At 37.2% G+C, this 17,161-nt stretch overlaps 1 pseudogene; it reads left to right on the plus strand.

Moving 5' to 3' along the window:
- Positions 1 to 620: 620 nt before the first annotated feature.
- LOC104874382 overlaps positions 621 to 17,161 on the plus strand; it is a 38,119-nt pseudogene continuing 21,578 nt past the window's right edge.

Genomic DNA, 17,161 nt, shown 5'->3' on the forward strand with positions numbered 1-17,161 from the left:
GTGGAAATCAGTGTGGTGAGCCCTCAAAAAACTAGGTTTAGAGGTCCCGTTTGATCCAGCTATTCCTCTTCTAGGTGTTTTCCCCAAAGAATTTAAAGCATCATACCACAGCAATTTATATGGAGTCATGTTTATAGCAGCACAGTTTGCAATAGCTAAATCTTGGAAACAACCTAAAGACTATCAACTGTTGAATGGGTAAATAAGATGTGGGTTTTAAAAAAATATATATATAATGGAGTACTATTCAACTATAAAGAAGAATAAACTTGAGCATTTCTAGGTAAATGGATGCACATAGAATGGCTTTTATATTTTCTTTAATAATATTGACTTATATTACATTAAAATGGAAATTGGAAGAAATTTTTAAAAGCAATGTCTTGGTTCAAGAACAGTTCAGTTCATGATCAGAAGTGTCCAGCAAAATTTTGCTTCCATTCTTGAACTGTGTGCATTGGATGATGAACACGACTGCAGCCATCTTCCTGCTCTGTCACGAGGTGGTGGCTTCCTAGCATTGAGATCCCTGTCACAGACAGACCTGAGCACTCTTGCTGTGAAGCTTCTCTGTGTGCTCTTTCACACATACAATACTGTCCAGTATTATTCAATCCGGCATGACTCCAAAGAAAGTGCAGAGCAAGCGTAGTGGTAAAAAGAAAGATCAGAGTTGTAGTGAAGATGACAAGAATGTGCAGAGCAATAAGAAGTGAAGGAAAGTTAATGTTCTGTCTGTTCATATGGTACTGTTCTTTGTTTCATGTTTTAGTGGTTAAAAATACATATAGTTCAGAACAATTAGTCTTACTTGCATTGAACATTTTGAGAAAATTTGATTTGGTTTGAGACAAAAATTGGTTCATGACCACCTTCATAGGGGTCAGAGTGGATTAACCTTATTTATGTTGAACCTTATGGGGAAATTTGATTCGGTTGGCAACCAGTTCAGTTTGTAACTAAAATCGCCTAAGGAATTAAGTTCGTGAACTGAGGTACCACTGTACTTTAAAATAATCCCAAACCTTTCATCAGATTACTTGATTAAGTGGTCAAATTGAGCACATGGCTATTCACTCAATCATACTGTTCAAGTACATAGAAAGCACTTTGAAGATAACACCTACTGATGAACAGAAACTCTTCAGTTTGCGATTGATTTGTATTTTGCACCTGTGGATGAATGTACTTATTTTAAAGATACATGGTCCCACTATGTTGCCCAGGCTAGCCTCATAACGTTTGGGCTCAATCAAAACTTGTACCAACTCTGTACAAGGAATAATCTGTACAACTACACATCATATACTACACGTATGTTAATAAACTAAACTAAAAATAAAAGATTTTACCTCATCTAATAGTGAGAAGCCTGGTTCCCATTATTTGTAGATTCTTACATCAGTTACGCTGCATAGTCATTCTTCTCAAGCCTTCCCCACTCCCCTCTTGCACAGACCCCCGGTTACTACACTTAGACTGTGACATACCGTCAGTAATGTCCTATGAACAGGATGCTTTCTCCATCTTACGTTTTGGCTCTGATACTTTGTACTTGGCTGCTGCGCCCTTCCCTTATATCTCACTTGAAATCCAAAGCCATCTGGAAAGGAGTAGATAGTTAAACATAGTCAGGATTCTGCTAGCAAGGCAGAAGGGGAAAGTAGATTTTTGGATAGGACCCAAACAGTGCCTGCTACAAGAATCTATTGCCATTTGGCATCTGTAACCACTTTCTTTTGAGGGAACCATGCATTTTCTCAAACTGTCTTTTTGGTTTAAGAGGAAACAGACTCACTCTAGGCTCCAGGGAGGGCAGATTAATTCTTAAACACCCTTGACCACTGTAGACAAATCAGGCATGGGGATAGCACCTAAGTCAGGCCAAGGAGAGCCTTGCCTGACATTGCTTTTAGCTATTCATGGTGGCATAGAAATAGAATCTCTACAGGTTTTGCCAATCCTAGAGCTGTTAATAGTAATCTTGCCACCATATCTGAAAATAAAGCTAATATAAGGGGGAGCAAATCTGTGGCTTGGAAGGAAAGATTCCACTTGTCATTGTTTAAGCATTTTGATTGAGCCATGCCTGAAGCTAGATATACTCCTTGGCTTATCATTTATATGAAATGACAATTTCTTCAGCAATTTATTTATTATTTATTTATTTATTTATTTATTTATTTATTTATTTATTTATTTATTTATTTATTTTTGGTACCGGGATCAAACCCAGGTCCTTGTGCTTGCGAAGCAGGCGGCAGAACCACTGAGCTAAATTACCAGCATCTTCAGCAATTTAATATGGATTTCTGACAAAGCAACTGAAAGAATTCTGATTGATCCAGTGGATCTTCAGTGGCTTTTATATAGCTGGGAAAGGTTTAGATACTATAATACTTAGCCTATATAGAAGATGAGGAGAAGAGAATAACTTTGCACTATAAGTGAGTTCTTCATGGAGAAACTGAAGGGTCAATACAGTTGTTGTTGTTGTTTTTAATCTGTGGTATGTCCTAAAATTTCAAGCCACGTTTTAACTAATTTTTCTAGATGTGAAAAACGGTGATCACTAATACTAAAATTTCCAGATTGCTCCTCCCAAATATCAGGCAAGGTGTTATTAGCACATGTTAGGCTTCATTCCTCAAGAGAGGCAGCTAAACGTGTTCTTTATTTTCCTATAATCTTATTGTATTCATCTTCTAGCTTGAAGCCAATAAAAAGTGCTGTGACTAAACACGTGAACATATGGCATATATCACTTAAAAAAACAAACAAACTCATACAAGAAGAGGTTTTGAAAGACACATCTGTGCTTCTTAGGAAAGAGGTTCCAAAAGGAAGTTGGAAGACTTAAATGAACAATATGGGTGTTTCAGTCCAAGGACAGTGATTTGGCTCTCCAGGTTTACTTTAGTCATCTGTCTGATGTTGGGACAGAGGTCACTCTCCAGTGTTTGCTGCAAATTCTTCCCTGGGGTAGCACAGAACAGCAAGACAAAGTAGAGCTAACTCAGCTAACTGGCAACTGTGTGACAGGAGAAGTGTGACGCAAAACAGCTTTTCTCACAGCTGTGTGTCTCACGTTGTCCTCTGCAAAACAAAATCATGGAATTTTAGAAGTTTTCTTTTTTCCCTTTTCCTTTGCAATGATGAATTTATTTTTTCTTTTGTTCCTCTCTTAGGATTTCTGGTTCCCTGCCTGGGTCTGCCCTCGGGTTAAGGCTGTGGTGATGGGACCCAGTCATGTGGTGGAACCACATAGTCACAGCTAAACTGCTACTCATTTCCCAGCGGAAAAGGCTTAACAGCTATAATCCTGTCATCTTTTCTTCAAATGGTGACTCAATTTCACTTGTAGTTAAAATGAATGGCTTTTGTCATTTGGAATATGAGCACATGTGAATGAATTTTAGTTTTAGAACACGTACTGTAATGATAGCAACAATATTCCCCATTTTGAGGACAAATGTGATTTCATCATATTAAAACATATTGGAGCCAGGCGTGGTGGTACATGCCTATAAACTTAGTTCTCTGGGAGCCTGAGGTAGGAGACTCTCAAGTTTGAGCCCATTCTAAGCAACTTAGTGACTTAGTGAGAGCCTAACTCAAAATAATAAATAATAAAACGACATGGATGTTAGGGATTTAGCTCAATGGTGCTGCTGCCTGTCTCACAAGCACAAGGTTCTGAATTCAATCCCTGATACAGAGAGAGGGAGAGGGAGAGAGAGAGAGAGAGAGAGAGAGGAAGGGAGGGAGGGAGGGAGAAGAAAAGCAAGCAAGCAAGCTGGGATGTAGGTCAGTACAAAGGCCCTGGGATCAATCTCTAGAACTGAAAAAAACCAAATTGGAAGCTCTACTCATTATTTCCTCATCCTACTGGAGCTGCCAAAGAGCTGAGTTACACTCTGCCTCACCCTCACTGGATCAGAAAGCATTACAAGCGCTGGAATACAGCAAAGCACTGCTGGTCATGCAGCATTGCAAAGATTGAACAAAAAGCATGAAACTTCAGCATACAATTGTATAAGATCACTGGCAATTTATTTTTCATTGTCACAAAAAAATTACTTCAACAAATACATTCAGATTATTTTTTTTCAACTTTAATTGAGTTTATTGGTACATTTTAAGGATACAGTACAGTTACATTCATTGTTGGGATCTTGTACCTTTACATGACAGGTCTTGATTCTCATTTTTTCCCCTTACCCCTGCCCGGTGTAGGGAAAGTGGGATGGGTAGGGGAAGGGTAATAAGGGGTGAAGGGAGGGCATTCAGATTATTTTTTAAAAGACAATCCGTCCAAACTTTCTTCCAGAGACTGCAAACCCTGAGGTTCAAACTCTGGGATGCTCACCCTACTGGACACAAAAGAGCTTCACAACTCCACTTTCCCTTGATTTTCACACATAGGGAGTGACCTGGCTAAGTAATACATTGGCTTTATTCCCTGGTGGGCTCTTTGGTCCCTTAGGAGAAAAGGAAACATCACTTGGCTTCCTGCCGCGATATTTGTTTGCTCCTCTAACTCTCCATTTGTTCAGGGACCTATCATTTCTCAACTGAATGACTGAAAAATGACATAACTAATTTCCTTTCCCAATCTCTGTACTTCTATATGAATAATATTTCTATTAGGTGTTCTAGAGTGTCCCACCTTGGCTAAATTATATCAGGATTTCTTACTTTTCCCTCTATGTACACCCAATGTTCCAGGAGGATGAATTACTTGATATTTCTCTTGCTCTCACATGTGGGTATTTTTCTAATGTGAACTTTGCATGTGCTGCTTCTACATCCATGAAAATTCCCTACTGTGTTGTAACTGCTTAAATGACTACTGCTGGAAGTTTGAAACTTAGATGCCAATGCATCTCACATCTGTCCTGATTTTTCATCAGCTTCTGGGTAAGGAAACTCTTGTTTTCCCCCTCTATCATAGCACTATATTATTCCTTATATTTTACATCTTTGCCTTATGTGCTAGCCTAAGAAGGGCCTTGCTTTTCATTTCTGCAACTGTCATTTACTGTGGTTCCTGGCTTATACTGCAGTTGGTACTCAAATGTTGAGTGAATGAACAACATGGAGTGTGAAGAATTGATTTGTTAATAAAATCCGTTCAATAAATTGAATAGGATAACTGGTGAATATGAAATATTGTTGTTTATTTTAGGGAGAAATAAGAAAGAAAAAAAAAGGGTAAAGAAGTACAAAAAAAGTGTTCGAGGAGAGAAGGGTGCTTTGGAAGAAAAAGAGAAGATATGTTCCCCAAGTAGAATGGGACCACTGCAAAAACAAGAGGGCAAAGATGCAAAGTCAACTGCTGCTGTCCTTATACCTTCTCTGACAGTGGTAGTCCCACTTGATTTCATGGTAGAAGATTGGTATCAGGTGCTAAGTTCATCTTGTTCTTGTGCCAGATTTATGTTAGGTGCCAGTTTTGGTATGTATTCATGTCAGAAGATTGGTACTGTGTACAGGGTTCAACTTGATCTCATGTCAGGCTCAGGAACAGCATGCTACTCTACACCCATGGTTAACAAGTCTCTTCAATTAGCATGCTGAAGCCAATTGCTCTGGCCACCTTGCCATGCCCTCATCACTTGCATCATTTTGGTGGGTTTGGTTGTTTTGAACTGGATAAATTTACTCAGTTGGACATTTTTGGTTGTATTGGTAGGAGCTTTGAAATGCATATTAAATCTCTGTTCCAGTTAACTACAGCAGCACTGAGAAAACTATTCCACACAGAACACTGTAAGGCAAGTGCATAAATTCAACATATGGAGCCAATGAAAGGTTTTAAAAAACACGGGAAAAGTTACTGATAAAATGTGGCAACATTTTCAAACAGGGGAAATACTGTCAATTTTAATTACAGAGACCTTATTCATACTGAGCAGTAAACAAAAGAATAAATACTGCAATTTCTTTTGAAATATTTGGATGATACAGCTCTTGAGTTCCCTGTATCTGACTTATAATATAGCAATACTTTTCAAAATTAATACTCTAATACTCACTAACTTTTATATCCTAGTAAGTCTGGTTTCCTTGCTATTTCCCAAGTACATTATAATTAGTGTATGTTTCTTGCCCTTACTCATATATGTCCCAATTTGGAATATTCCATCTCCTCTCTTTTGTCTAATCAAGTTTAGTTTTTCTCTTTTATTCTCAGCCTAAATCCTACCACTTTCAAAGAAATTTCTCCCAACTATAAGAATTGTACCTTTTGAGGGTTGTAGAACATGAATGTACTTAACGTTGACTGAATTGTGTATTATTTCCAAATCACTCTTGAATAATATTACCCACTTACTTGTTCCTGTGAAGTGGTAAAACCAGGACTGAAATTGGCTCTGCTAAAAGTTTTTCTCATTCTGATTTTGTTTTTGTATAAGTAGGTACTGTTGAGACTTGATCGATTTATACTTACTCCATATCTCTTAAATTAGAGAATGTTTTTCACTGTATATGTCTCTTTAGATATTACCTAGCTTACATATTTTGAAAAAGACACTTCATATTACCTTGAAGTTCAGAATTGAGAAGACATTGCCCACTGGAATTCTAATATTTGCCTAAAATGCATTTCAGCTGACAAATCCACCCCCCCTTGGTACCAGGGATCAAACTCAGGACCTTGTACTTGTGAGGCAGGCACTACACCACTGAGCTAAATCCCTGACCCATAAATTCTTAAATGAGTAGAAAACTTGTGCTGTATGAGCTGTTAATGTGCATTCCATTTAAATATTAATTTAGATGGAGATAGAGACCAACAGATACAGTTAGTAAACCTAATTTTCCTTAATCTTCTTGTCAGGATCTGTAAGCCACTGATAACTTTTCACTGCCCCCACATTCTCATGCCTTTCCTTGGTACCCAGTGTGAGTGAGCTCCATAGTCAATCATGATCACTCCTGTGAGTATATTTTCACCTCTTCCATATAATACTTGCTTATGAAAATCCCAGTCCAGGCATAGTTCCAACTCTCTGCTTATGGTGTGGCTTCACTCACATAGCTGAGCACTACTGGAGATGTCCCCATTCTAGAATAAACTGGAGAAGTTCTTGTTGCTGACAATCTCTCTCTCTGTGTCCCTCCCTCTCTCCCTCCCCCGCTTTATCTTTACTATATAGTCCATCCCAGAACTTGCTGTGTTGCCCAGGCTGGCCTCAAACTTGTACTCCCTTTCTCTCAGCTTCCCAAGTGCTAGAATTAAGGAATGTGCCACCATGCCCTGCTTTTCTGGCAATCTTATTCTATTTCTCTATTTACTCTCTCATTCTCCTAGACAACCATATCATCTTGTCATGTGAGTGTATATTGATTTGCCCTTCAGTTATTTTGCTTGACTTATACACAACTTTAGGGCAGGAGCCTGTCTCACACCCTTAGTAATGCTAAGCACATGAGTGGTACCAAGTAAATGGGCCAAGGTCCACAATAGGTCTAAGATATATTTCCTATCTCCTCCTGAGAGCATTTAAAAGACTTCCAGGAGACAGGGAAGCTCAGCCACTTACAGAAGACCACAAAACCATTTGACATTTCCCCTTACAATGAAGGTGGCAGGAAACACAAATGGAGATCCATTATATTCAGTGGAAGTAGCCAATCAAGGAAGCACAAAGCTAATTTTTAAGAGGACCAGCTCTAGAGTTATAATACAAGAATCTTTCAGTTGGTACATTAGCAGCTGCTTCACATGATAACAAAGTTTGTTGAAATTAATGGAATTCTGAGAACTAACATAGACAGTCGGCCTTACTCTGGCAGAGGTGGGAATTTGTAGAATAACTCACTTTACATTCAGGTAATCTGTAGTTCCTGCATAAATACAACTTCTGGGGAGGAAAGAAACTTCTAAAAGTTCTACTCAAGACCTCAGGAAGTTTGTCATGGTGGCACATCCCTGTAATCACATCCAGTCTGCACTACAGTGAGTTCAAGGCCAGCATGGGCTGCATAGAAAAATCCTGTCAATAAATAAATAAATAAATAAATAAGATAGGCATGTGACCTTCATCCAGAGTTCTGCTATAAGAACAGTAAATTTGCATAATCCCAGGGAAAAGCTATGTGGACCATAGTGGTGCGGCTGCAGGCAGATCCCAGCCAGGGCCAGAGGTGTGGGCACATGTACCCAAGCCACAGGCCCACCTAGAAAACAGCTGCACAGGTGCACAACCTTCATCCAGAGTCCCGTCATACCATCAACCAAAGCTAAGGGTCCACCTGGAAAAGAACTACACAGACTCACAAGCAACAGCCAGAGGTTTCTCCTGATACCACTGATAAATGTCTGGAGTCCCTAGAAAGAAGCCTACACAGACAACAGGAACTGGGATATACAGACCCTAGCCAAAGCCACCCCCACCCGAGACAACTGCTACATAGGGGCCCTAGTGGGAAGCACACCTAGATACCATCCCAAGTGTGCACAGGCACAGAAGCCCACCCAGACATATATAGAAGGCCACCATTCTAAACCCAGTTATTGGTGTACTAGGGAGCAGCACGTTAAAGGCTGCTTGGTGGCCTGAGAATTGAAGACCACTGGGTGAGCAAAAAGTTCCCTCAACAAAGGCACAGCAGGCTGATTCTGTTGAAATGAGAAGACATGGAAATAAATGTTAAAACCAGATTGCCAGATCAGCTGAGACAAGCCCAAAGAGAAACAAGATGGAACAATCTGATACTCAAACACCGGACTCCCTGAACTGGCAACAAAAGAGGACCTGGAAAAAATGAAATCAGAAATAATTTCTCAGATAACAGCAGAGATTGTGCCCATATTACAAGACATGATTAATAAATCTAGAGCAGACACAGATAAAAAAATAGAGGAGCTAAGAAACATGATGGAATCCCAACATAGGAAACAAATGGAATCCATAAAACAGATGCAAACAGATTTCCAGGAGATTAAAAACTACACTGAAAGTTTACCCAGAAGAAGGAGCTAATATGAGGACAGAATTTCAGATATAGAAGACAGGACTGAAATTAATGACCAGGGAAAGAAAAATCTCTTAAAAATAGTAGGAGACCATGAAAGACCAATCCAGCAGCTGCTAGATGATTCAAAGAAGAATAACATAAGACTGATCAGAGTCAATGAAGTTACAGGAGAGAGTGGGAAGGACATTAAAAAACTGTTCACAGAAGTAATGGCAGAAAACTTTCCAAATAGAGGAAAAGAACTTGACATATAGATAAGTGAGGCTAATAGGATGCCATCTAGCCATTATAAAAATCTATACATAGGCATATAATAGTTAAGATTCCAGAATCCCAACAGAAGAACAAAATTCTACAAGGAGTTAGAGAAAAGAAACAAATCATATACAAGGGAAAACCCATCAGAATCATAACAGACTTCTCAACACAAATCCACAGGGCAAGAAGAGCATGAGGTGATGTATTTCAAACACTAAAGGAAAACAACCTCCAACCCAGATTGATGTATCCTGAAAAACCATCTTTCAAAATTGACGAAGAAATAAAATATTTTAATGGCAAACAGTATCTTAGAAACTTCATAAATACTAAACCAGCACTCCAAAAACTTTTTTAAAATATCCTAGAAAATGACAATGAGGATCACAACACCAGGAAGTCCAGCAGAATGAATCCATCAGTCACAACAAGAAATTAAATGCAAAGGGGGAGAATCCAACAAAAAGAAAAAGTCAGGACAAGGATAAGTCAATACATCTCAGTTATAACCATGAATGTTAATGGTCTCAATTCACCAATCAAAAGAAATAGACTGGCAGAATAAGTCAAGAAGCAAGAGCCAACAATATTCTGCATACAAGAAACATACTTAATTAAAAAATAAACTAATAGACTGAAAGTTAAAGGGTGGAAAACAATGCTCCATGCAACAGGAACCCCCCCAAAAATAGAAGTAAGTATCATCTTTGCAGATGAAGTGGATTTAAAGCCAACACTGATTCAGAGAGACAAAGAAGGATGCTACATCCTTGTAAAAGGAACAATACAAGAGGAAGAAATGACAATCATAAATATATATGCACCAAACACTACTCTGCCCAAGTATATAAAACAAATAATAACAGACATGAAAAATCAAATAAGCGCTAACACAATAGTAATGGGGGACCTCAATACCCTACTTTCACAACTGGACAGAAAATAAACAATGTAATACTAGAACTCAAACTCTTGAAGAAAGGAACATAACAGATGTTTACAGAGTGTTCCATCCCAGAAAATCAGAATACATATTCTTTTCAGCTGCACACGGGTGACTCTCCAAAATAGACAACATACTCACTCATAGAACATGCCTAAATAAGTACAAAGGAATTGAAGTGATCCCTTGGATATTATCAGACCACAGTATGATGAAATTGGAGATCAATAGCAAAAGAAACTGCAAGAATTTCATAAACACATGGAAACTGAACAACACACTTTTGAATAACCAATGGGTCACAGAGGATATTAAAGAAAAAATCAGACAATTCCTACAATTAAATGACAATGACAGTACAACATATCAGAATCTATGGGACACAATGAAAGCAGTCTTATGAGGGAAATTCATAGCATTCTATTAGGAAAATAGAGTGAGTGCAATTAAATAACCTGATGCTGAACCTCAATCTTCTAGAAAAAGAAGAGCAGGACTTCACACAAGGAAGGAAATTGTAAAGATCACAGCAGAAATCAATGCAAAGGAGACTAAAAGAACAATACCAAAAAATCAACAAAGTCAAGAGTTGATTCTTCTAAAATATAAACAAAATTTACAAACCCTTAGCCAAACTTATAAAAAAAAAAGAAAAGGCCCAAATCCAGGCAATTAAGAATGAAAAGGGTGAAATTACAATGGACCCAGCAGAAATCCAGAGGATCATCAATACCTACTTCAAGAATATTTACACCATTAAGATGGAAAATACAGAAGAAATGGAGAGATTCGTAGACTTGTATGAATTACCAAAGTTGAACAGATGACTTAAAAATTCTAAATGACCCAATATCGATCAATGAAATTGGAAATTTAACTAAAAACTTACCAGCTAAGGGTCCTGATGGCTTCACTGTTGAATTCTACAAGGGAGGAACTCCTGCTACTCCTGTTTAAACTCTTCAGTAAAATTGAAAGGGAAGCAATACTACTGAACTCATCCCTGGAAGCAAGAATCACCTTGATCCCCAAAGCAGAGAAAGACCCAACTGAAAAAGAGAACTATAGGCCAATCTCAATAATGAACATAGAAGCAAAAATTCCTTCATAAGATACTTGCAAATAGAGATCAGGAGATCACCAAGAACGTCATACACCCTGACCAAGTGAGATTCATCCCAGGGATGCATGGATGGTTCAACATAAGCAAATCAATAAATGCAATACACTATATTAACTGAGCCAAGGACAATAAACATACGATCATCTCAATAAATGCATTTGACAAAATCTAACAGATTTTCATGATAAAAAAAAACCTTCCAAAAAATTGGAATAGAAGATATCTACCTCAATCTGATAAGCATGATCTGTGAAAAACCAACAGACAATGTACTAAATGGTCAAAAACTGAAATCCTTCAACTAAAATCAGGAAAAAGACAAGGACATCCACTATTACCACTCCTGTTCAATTTAGTTTCAGAAACATTAGCCACAGCAATTAGACAAGAGAAAGAAATAAAAGGAATAAAGAAAGGAAATGAAGAAGTCAAATTGTCATTATTTGAAGATGACATGATACTCTATTTAGAAGATCCCAAGAACTCCACCAAAAGTCTTCTAGTCTTAATAAACAAATTCAGCAAAGTGGCTGGCTACAAGGTCAACACACAGAAATAAATAGCTTTCCTGTACACAAAAAAACAGACTCACTGAGAAATATGACAGACAATTCCTTTTCCAATTGTATCCAAAAAATTGAAATACCTAGAAATCCACCTAATGAAAGAAATCAAAGTGCTCTGCTCTGAAATCTGTAACACTCTGAAAAAAAAGATTGAAGAGGATATCATAAAATGGAATGACATCCCTTGCTCCTGGGTAGGCAGAACCAACTTAGTGAAAATGACCATACTTCCAAAACTGCTATATGTATTCAATGCAATCCCAACAGCATACTTAACAGACCTTGAGAAAACAATCCAATAATTCATGTGAAACAAGAAGAGACCGAGAATAGCAAAAGCAATTCTAGTCAATAAAGACAAGGTAGGGGTATCACAATCTCTGACTTGAAAGTATACTGCAAAGCTACTGTGATAAAAACAACATGGTACTGGCAAAGAAACAGACCCAAGGATTAGTAGAAGAGATTAGAAGATGCAGAAACAATTCCAGACACACCTCATCTTTGACAAAAGAGCCAAATACCCTCAATGAAGGAAAGATAACCTCTTTAATAAATGGTGCTGGGAAAACTGGGTTTCAACTTGCTAAAGATAAAAACTGGACTTATATCTCTTACCATGCATTAAACTAAAATTGAGATGGATGAAAGACGTAAATATTCAAATAGAAACACCAAACCAGCTGGAAGAGAGGTTAGGTAGAACTCTTGAAGGCATTGGTGTAGGAAAAGAGTTTATGAACAAAAACTCAGTGGCCCATGATCTATCACAAACAGTCAACAAGAGTGATCTCTTATCAAAAAGTTTCTGTACAGAAAGAGAAACAACCAATAATGTGAAGAGACAACCCACATTGTGGGAAAACTTTTTACCAGGTCTTCCTCAGAATATATAAAGAACTTAAAAAAATCAGACCTCCCAAGTTTAAAGACCCAATCCAAAAATGGGCATCTCAAATGAACAGACATTTCTCAGAAAAAGAAGAAATAGTAAATAAACATATGAAAAAATGTTCAACATCACTGGTCATTTGAGAGATGAAAACAATGCTGAGATTCCACCTCATCCCAGAAAGAATGGCTGCTACTCTGAAATCAACCAATAACAAATGCTGGCGGGGCTGTGGGAAAAAAGAACCTTGCTCCACTGCTGGTGGGAATGTAGACTGGTGAAACCACTGTGGAAACCAGTATGGAGATACCTCAACGAACTAGGATTGGAGGTCCCATTTGACCCAGCTATTCCTCTGCTGGGTATCTTCCCCAAAGAATTAAAAGAATCAATTTTATGTGTATACAAATTTTTACCATTTTTCTCATAGTGCTACACTATCTCATATGTGTCCCAGGGAAGTCAGATGATGATACTGTTGTTACAAATTTAATTGTAAATTTCAGCTGTTTTGACAAGAAAATATATGGAGAACATTTAGGGAAGATGAGGAATAGAAATGAGCTGGCCCGACATCCAAGGGCACACCAAAACATGAGAAAGTACAAAATGAGGAGAATGTGGAATATGTTGCAGCTCAGGAGATAATCCAAGATTAATAATCTATTTCTTTAAATCATTCATTCTTTTATTCAGTCACTGACTCTGTAGTCTCTTTCATGTTTAAATGTCATGTTTGTTTGGGCAGAGAGGGAAGGAAAGTAACATCAATAATTAAAAGAAAACTGTAGGAAGCGGCAGTAATGAGACATGTTGTCCTTAGACTTTAACAGTATTCTCACAAAAATACACCTGGGCTGCAGCTTCTGACCTGAGTCTCATTTCAGGAGGTCCCTTCTCCTCAGTCTCCCACTAGTAACTTGCCAAAATCTGATATAAACCAGTTCACACTAGATTTTATGATATTAAAAAAAAATTTTTTTTTACTGTATTCAGTCAAAGCTTTCCTAGACTATGGTACTTGATAGCCAGTATCCAATTAATGTGATAGTTGGCAGGAGTTTAGAGATATGCATCCAGTTGGAATTAATTTGGGATGGTTAATAATTGTCATTTGAAACCATTTGTCAAAGTTTTGTCCCAGCTGTTACAAGTCCTAGTGTATGTCATATGCAGTTAATAATAATATTAACTAACATTTACTGAGCTCTTATGTGCATTCACTTGCTGAACAGGAACTCTAATTCGTGTTGCTACTAATGTGAGTAAATGATAGCTTTCAACTACAATTGAGTTGAGCCTGGTGTTGTATCAGCTAATCAAGAAGTTGATTAAGTGGAGATATTGAAGAAAATAGTTAACACATGTAAACATGTTTATCTTCCATTTAGCTAAGGCCTTTTCTTCCAGTATATATTTACTAAATAGAGTTCTTGTTTTGTTTTTTATTGTGGTTAGATTTCTTTGGTCTTGTCTTTCATAAACCATGCTCATTTTTAATAGTCCACGCTTTCCACTTTAGTTTCTTTACTTATCTTTTTTTTTTTTGGTACCGGGGATCGAACTTGAGTCCTTGTGCTTGCGAGGCAGGCCACCGAACCACTGAGCTAAATCCCTGGCCCCACTTTAGTTTCTTTAAAGAGCAGCAAGAACTTCATATTCTTGCGAAGTATTTTGAACACAGAATACTTCTAAATTCTTAAGATTGTTTCCTCAATCCTCTCTAATCTAATTCACATACAATCGCTTTTCAATAATTTGCCTTTCCTGAGTGTTTTTCCAAAGCATCTAACTTGGTTTTTAAGAGTTTACATGCATTTTCATCTCTTTCATTAGGTTAACTAATTATAATAACAAGTATAGTGGGCACAAACAGTTTAGAGAATAAACACTATGATTTATTAAGAATTACAATAGGACACGAGTAAATACTGAATAGCTTCTCTGGTGTGAAAAACTAAAAGTGTAAATAAGGCTCAAATGGTATAATTAAGAGGGTGAAATAGGAAGAAAATGGCTAAAGTGGAAGTGGGAAGGGGAGAGGAAAGAAAATAAGGGAAAAAATGTGAAAAAGTGAAAAAAATGGAAACAAAGTCTTTGTAAATAGGGAAGGATGAAGGGGGTGAAGGGAGGGCAGGGGTATGGGGAAAAATAAGAACCAAGATATATCATGTAAAGGCACAAGATCCCAATGATGAATGTAACTGTATTGTTTGCTTTTAATGTACCAACATACTTAATATAAAAAAAGAATTACAACTTAATTGGTAGAAGCAGAACAGAGAATGCATACAAGAGAGCAGATTATGAGTGTCAAGTAATCAGTAATTCTGCGGTTCTTTCCAAGAACATTGAAAGGTTAGTTATTTAACCTCTCTGCATCTGAGTTTCTTCATCTCCAAAATGAGAGATATTAATAGTCTCTGCTTCCAGGACTACTACTGAAATCAAGTGAAAACACTGATGTAAACTATTGGCATATGGAAGGAACTTGATAAGTAGCACTTTGTGAAAAAATCAAAACAAAATAAACAAAAAGAGCCAATGTGTCTCTCCCCTTTGTTTGTGACAGTAATTACAGCAAAGCCATTATTCTGTCTGCAATGCTCCTCCTCCCTCATGGTTCAATTTATTCTTTACTCTTATGAAATAGTTCATTTGGCTGTTACCTTACTTGAATCTTCTCTTGTAATAATTTGCCGTCTACTACACTACTAGCAATCCAATTCAACAAATACTAAAAATAGTAAAAAGTACTCAAGATCATAGTAAAAACTTTAACAGATATAATAACAAAACAGACCACACAGACTTTGTCTTCAAAATTTTCTAGTCAAGTTAGTCATATAAAAGACACAAAAAATTGGACTTAATTAAAATTAGGAATATGTATTTGTCAAAAGATGACATGAATAGAAAAAGGCAAGCTATAGACTAAGGATAAGTTCTTTGTAACTTATTTATACCTGATAAGATTTATATCCAGAATATCTAAAGTATTCCTACAACTCATTGACAAAAAGAAAGAATTGAATAGGTATTCCAAAAAAGAGAATGTGTACAAAAACAAGTGTTCCATATCATTAGCCATCAAGGAAATTTAAATTAAAATCACAGTAAGTTACTACTTTATATCCAACAGAATTGCTTTAAAGATTTTTAAAAGCTATTTTCCAAGAGTTGTTGCGATATGGAGCTATCAGAACACTTATCCACTGCTTGTCAGAGTATCAACTGGTACAACACTTTGGAGAATTGTTTGGCAATGTCTACGTCTGAATAAACACTTGTCAACACTCATTAATTCTCCAAGAATAAATAAAAAAGTTAAAATAATTGCACTACAATATATATAAGAATGTCAATAGTGGGATTATTTATGATGCTACCTAACTAGGTACCACCCAAATATCCTTTGACCGAGAGTGGATAAATTCTGATATAGTCATATAATAAAATACTATACAACAATATAGGATGGAAGAAATCCTGGAAGGTAGCTTTTTTTTTTTTTAATTGTTTTTGCCTTTGAAGGCCAAGGATAGGGCAGGAAAGAGTAAGAGAACATTCCTACAAGCACATGCGTTGAATAGGAAAAACAAAGATTCTTCACATGTCCAAAGAACAGCAAATATTCCAATTTGTTGAGAATATCACATGCAAGACGGACAGTGATGAGAAAAAAAGCCAGAAAAATAGATTATAGTTTCATTGTGTAAGGCCTTGAGAACTAAGCTGAGGAATATGCTTTCTATGCAGCAGGAAATAGGGAGCCATTGAGATTTTTGAGCAGACTACACTTTCACGGGATTAATGAGGGGTAGGAAGAGGGAAATGAAGAAGAGGAGGAACTAGAAACTGGGCAGTCAGTTAGGGTTGGTCTCAAATGGACGAAGGAAAAGGGATGGGCTAAAGCATTACACACAGAAAGGAGAGTTTCAGTGCAGATATCAATCAGCATTGATGAATTTGAACAATTGGACTCAAGAGCAAGAGGAGCAGAGCAGTCAAAGGCACAGTGATAGACAGACTTTCCAGGAGGATAGCAGTGGAGTCAAACTCGTAATCCTTTTATGTCCCTGTACTCTACCTCAGTTAAACTATATTTTCTGAGAGAAAACAGTGTCATCATTTCTCCCACCTCCTATGCTGTGAAGACAATGGTAATCATTAAAGTATTTGCTTTGTTCATTATCATCACAGGTCTGTTATGCAGAAAGGCTTTCTTTCATCAGCGCTCTGGGTAGACCAAGAATTTGACCAATTTGTTTTAGCTTTGCCAAATTCAATAATGTTCTGGTCCCACAAACTAGTTGAGCAGGAAAGAGTTTCCAAAGCAATCAAAGAATTGTCACTTGTCAAACCTCCTTTTTTTTTTTTTTTTTTTTTTC

The sequence above is a fragment of the Fukomys damarensis genome, unplaced genomic scaffold (assembly GCF_012274545.1).
Source record: "Fukomys damarensis isolate Sample0158 unplaced genomic scaffold, DMR_v1.0_HiC HiC_scaffold_29, whole genome shotgun sequence".
Taxonomy (NCBI): domain Eukaryota; kingdom Metazoa; phylum Chordata; class Mammalia; order Rodentia; family Bathyergidae; genus Fukomys; species Fukomys damarensis.